Below are 6,178 nucleotides of genomic sequence, written 5' to 3' on the forward strand. Positions count from 1 at the left end.
TGTTTGTTATATATTTTTAGCGACTGATATATAATTCATTACCCTATTTGATCCACGTTATTTGAAAAAAATACATTCTTAAATAATGATTTAATATCATTTGAATGACACATTTTTCAACAAAATAATATTATACATAAATTCATAACTTTTTCTTATTTTTAATCGCACATTTTCCGTCATTACACAATAAAAAAATGCATTTTTATAAAAATGCGGCTCAAGCAAGAGCTAAGAGGATATTTGAGCCTCATAAAAAAAATATTTTAAAATAGTAGATTGATAAAAAATGCATTATTAAAAAGTAAGAAAAAAATTTTGATTTTCGTTTAATAGTGTTTTAATGAATAATTAATGATTGAAAAGAAGAGAGAGATAAAAATATGTTTTGGAAAAAAAGGGAATCAAACAAACCCTAAAACCTTTTTGATAATCATTTTTTGGGTAGAATGAATTTTTAAATAATAAATTTTTAATGAATGTATGGTTAAAAATAGAAAAAAAAATTACGTGAAAAATATATATATTAATTTAAGAATATATGGTTGAAAATAAGTATGAAAAAAAAGTTTTAAAAGAATAGTTGTCAAATAGGGGTTAAACATGGTTAGTATTGTCCGTGTTTGAGCTTCAATTTTCACATTTCATTTTTTTAAAATTTATTTTTAATTACGCCATTGTCTAGCTCATTTTGATTTTAATGCATTTTTCTTTTTTGTCAACTACACATCTTTTAATAGAATAATATTACACAAACCCCCAAAAAAAAATTCTTATTTCTTTATCACTCATTTTTCAAAAAATCACTGTTTCAAAATACATTTTTCCTAAAAACTAATTTTAATGGAGTTCAAACAAAGCTAAGATTTTTCTCTACTTTTTAACTATATATTTTCCAAAAAATTATGGTTTACTTGATACCCGTCTTTCTATGGAAATGTATTTTGAAATTGTATTTTGATGAAGAATGTGCGAAGGCTGTAAATGGATCAGATATGGATTAGATCTGTCAAAATTCGATCCTATTCATTAAAAATAATTATTGGATCCGATCCGATAATCCAGTGGATATTTGATTGTTAAATTCATATGGGATTTACTATGTTATTGGATATTCGATCCGAAATTGAAAAAATTAGAAGGGAAAAATTCATATACAGGAGATTAAGTATGACGTAATTTCCAAATCAAAAAACGAAGCTTACAACTTCAAAAATCATATTTTAATTAAATTGTATTTATGAAATAATTAATTAAAAATATATTTTCTTAATTAAACATAATAAAGTCACAACTATGTACTATTTGGTCACAAATTATTGAATTAATTAGTCACAAATAATTTGTCGATCAGAATTTAAAAAAAAATTGTAGGCCACAATTTATCAAATTAATAAGTCGCATATTATTCCTCGATCACAAACTACAAATTTTATAGGTACCAATTTATTTATCGATCTCGAATTATCAAATTAACATGTCACGTATTATTCCTCGATCACAAACTACAAATTTTATAGGTGTCAATTTATTTATCAATGTCAAATTATCAAATTAACATGTCACATATTAGTTTTCGGTAACAAATCACCAATCTTACAAGTTACAACTTATTTCTTGATCACAAATTATCAAATTAACTAGCTACATTTCTTGATAACAAATTATTAAATTAATTGAACACAATTTAAAAATTTTGTGAGTCACGATTGCAGATTTAATTAGAGTCTCAGATTTTTTTACTTCACACATTACTTATTGATCACAAATTATATATTTCATTGATTACAATCAACCAAGTAAATTGTGCCAAACACTTTTCTTTCTCCCCTGCGCACCCCACAACCGCCACTATAAGGGCCTGTTTGATAGGCTTTTTTCCATGGAACTTGGAAATGAAATTCCATTTTCCACGTTTTTGAGTGTTTGATGTACTAAATTTTTCAAGTAATTGGTTTTCTAGCTTTGCCCTCACATGACCGGCTTTTCCTTGGTTGGAGGAATTCACTTTCTCGTGGGGTTGGTGGAAATTAATTTTCCATGAAACTTTTTTTTTTCAATTTTTTTTTTTTTTTTTTACAATAGAAACAAATTTTAAGAATAATTGTAAAAGAAGATATCCCTTAAATTAACAATTTTTATGTAAAATAAAGTCAAACAAACACCAAATATAAATGATTTTTGGATCTCTTTTTTTTCGACAATAGAAACAAATTCTAGGAACAATTGTAGAAGTGGACATCCCTTAAATTGACAATTTTCATGAAAAATAAAGTCAAACAAATATCAAAACACACTTTTATTTCAACATTTTTCAAGTGAAAAATTATACTAATTAAACACTATTAATTGACAATTCTCAGTGAAACAATTTCTAGGCAATTCAATTCTTTAAAATTCATTTTCTTTCTATTCAAATTTCATCTTTGCAATCAAACAGACCCTAATACTTTAATCAGATAATCACTTTGAATTTCGCCTTAGTAGCTAGATTGGCATCTTACACGAATTGACCTTAAATACCGTCTTCTTCCTTGGAATATTCATGCTTCTCACCTTCCATTTTTAACGAGATCTTCATCGCTATCACTTTAGAGAAGTGACTCGCCACCATGTCAATCATAGTAAATTCGCCTCCTCCCAACTATAGTTTTACAACATTAACAATATAATGCTGACCACCGCTGCCACCACAAGTTGCAAACACAAACCAACAAAATCCAACCAAAAAACAACCAACACCACTGACATCACCATCACCTCTGAGTGCCGCAAACACCACCACCACCACCACAACTGCACACAACCAACAAAACTCAACCCAAATATTTCAACACCAGATCGTGACCAAATTTCCCCCACATCGCAACTAACAAAATTAACACAACCAACAAAACTCCGGCACCAGACTGTGACCAAATTTTCCACAAATTCCCGTTATTCACCGTTGTAGCGCCTCACTACAGCGGTGATCTCGCAAATGTGTACAGCGACTGCTATGCAGGGCCGCTCGCAGCATGATTAGTGGGGACTCGTCATCATAGTAGGGACATCTGCAGTGGCCTTCAAAAAAAAATTTATGACAGTCGAGATAAAGAGATGGAAGAGAGAAAGTAAGATGTTAGAGAGAGAGAGGGGGGATAAGGTAGGGGATAGAGAGAGGAAAGAGAATAGGAAAATGATTAGGAGCCTGTTTGGGCCCATTTTTTCACCAAAAAAATTGATTTTTTGACCGTTATTTCACTATTCCAGCCGTCATATTTGACTACTTCTCTTACAAGTGAACCCCATTTTTCTCGTAACGATCATAAAATCAATTCTCTAAATCACTCCCAAACAGGTTCTAGGGTTTTTTGTTAGGTGAATGGATTGGGAGGTTGTTCATATATATTAATTTTATTTTATAATATAAATATTAATATTAAAATTTTGAATTAATATTGATTTTTGTATAAACAAATTTTGGATCTAAATTTTGAAATTGTATTTTACAAAATCTGGTTGGGCGTAATTCCCACAAATTAGAAAGATAAAAATTTTATGTTAAAAAACTTTTAAGCTCAAGAATTAAAAGATCCAGATAGTTTTTACCTAATTCTTGGTCTAGCTTTTTATAGATTTAAATTTTATGATATTCTAGTGAACATCCGATGTGGGAAGTGAGAAGTTGGGAAGAATAAAATCAACTCCAATATTTGGTTCCTTTGGTTGTTTAATTGATAAAATAATTTAATTATATTTTTTTCTTGTTTTAATTAATAAAAAAATAAATATCTTCAAATATTTCGAAAAACAATATTATAATATTATTTATTATAAAAATATTGTATAAGGTATCATACAAATTTCAAAATGGAAAAAATTATGTGTAATAAATTATGCAATAATATATGAAAATATATTATATTATTATAATAAATCGGATTGAATTGACCTATATCTATATTTGCTTCATTTAGTTAACGAATCATCGAATTTGAATTTTAATCGGATTATCGGATTGAGACTCTAAATTTATCTTTCATTAATTTTATCGAATACGGATCGGATTCAGATCAAAATCAAATCCACTGACTGTCCTAAATGTGAATTAAAAAATAAGAAATTTTTTTGAATTTGTATATAATATTATTTTATTGAAAATGTGGTATTAAAATAAAAGAAAAAAGTGTTTTATAAAAATAATGGTTATCAAACAAGGACAAAATCTATTTTAAAAATGAAGCTCAAACAGGGACGTTATTTTTCACATAGGGAAATGGATGCAATCATTCCAAGCTTCTTAGCCCCTGTTTGATCCCCATTAAATTACATTCTATTTTTTTTTCTTATTTTTAACCATACAATCTTCCATAAAATAATATTACACGTAAATCGAAACACTATTCCCCCCATTTTCATTACCAAAAATGGGGGCCAAACAGGGGCTTAATGTCCTGGATTCTTTGTCCCTTACCTATTCCACCCCTACCAACAGAACCTTTCGTCGCCATAATTTCAAAATATCAGAAAACCTGATTTCGTCTGTAAGTCTCCTCCATTGCATATCCAATTTTGCAGCAACCTCTTTTAGCCCTCATTAATTTTGATTATAATTAGGAATGTCAAACGGGTCAAACAGCTCGTCAGTTCGGTCGCTCAACTTGTTAAAGTTCGGCTCGGGCTTGTCAAATGACAAGCACGAGCCGAGCAGGGGTGGTAACCAACGAGCCGAGCTTCGCGAGCGGCCTACAAGCTCATGTGCTTAAGGGTCGAGCCTTGCCATCTTTAATTATAATGAGGGAATAGTATTTTTTTGAAAAATGTATGGTTATAAAAAAAATGAAATAAAAAGTTTTTGATTTACATATAATATTATTTTATTTGATTAAAAATAGGAGAGAGAAAATTTTGTTTTAGGGTTTGTTCGATAGTGATTATGAGAATTAATTTTTCGACCAATAGAGAAAAAGGTAGATCCTACCTATAAGTAAAGAAGTCAAAAATGACGATTGGAATAGTGAAATAACGATCAAAAAATTGAATTTTTTGGGTGAAAAATTGCTACCAAATGGGCGCTTAATTTGATGAGATTTAATGGGGCCACAGGGGCTTAATACCCTCGATAAGAACTTGGGAAAACAAGTTATTGTTGGAAAAAATGGTTAATGGGACCCACCTTTTAATTAATACGGAACCTAGCATATTCACGTTCTACTCCGCGAGATGATTAACGTGATATATTTATTGATCGAAAACCATTAAAATTGAATGAAATATTAAGTGTTAAAGTAACTCACATAAACTAAGGATTATGGAAGAATTTGATTTTTCAAACACTTATCCCACGTAAGAAAGTTAGGAAACTTTGGTGTGGTTTATAAGGTGGAAGTTTGGAATTGGGTTTGGGTCTCAAGAGGTACCAATAGTCTTTGGAAGGGGGAAGACCTATATCCTATTAGGTTCGGTCATAAACCCACACGCGCGCGCCGCCGTCGCCGTCCGTCCGACCGGCCAGCTCGGCACGACACGAGCATGTGTCCGGGTGCGGGTGGACCTTTGCACTATATTAACTTTTTGGACAAAATTTTGGACCAAATTGTAAATAATCAAATAAGTTCGTTAGAACTCCTGCAGATTGCAGTGCTGCTTCCGTAGGAAACGAAAATTCGTTCTATCCTGGGAAACGATTGCTGAACGCCTTTAGCACCATTGAAGGCAACAAATTCGTTTTAAGGAAACATCGTGAAATCGGTGGGCTCAAATTACTGTTTAGATCCTGTTGATCAAATTCTTACATTCAGGTGATTCTGTCGGATTGTTTTCGAAGGAGTAACTTCAAACTCCAGAAACAACAATCTTAAAACGAATTTTGTTCTATTACTATTTTGTTTCTGTTTCTACTCCTTCTTATCGTTGATCTTCTGATTGTGTTTCAGAAATGGCAACTTCTGGTACCACACTCCCGAATACGACCGGGGAAATATCAGAAAAGTTTAATGGGTCAGATTTCAAGCGTTGGCAACAAAAAATGCTTTTTTATTTGACGACATTAAATCTGGCTAAATTTCTCAAAGAAAACGCGCCTTCATATACCGAGCAAGATAGTGATGCTGAAAAATTAGCTGCGATTGATGCATGGAAGCATTCTGATTTCTTATGTAGAAATTATGTACTTAATGGACTGGATAACACATTA

The sequence above is a fragment of the Olea europaea genome, chromosome 22, assembly GCF_002742605.1.
Source record: "Olea europaea var. sylvestris chromosome 22, O_europaea_v1, whole genome shotgun sequence".
Taxonomy (NCBI): domain Eukaryota; kingdom Viridiplantae; phylum Streptophyta; class Magnoliopsida; order Lamiales; family Oleaceae; genus Olea; species Olea europaea.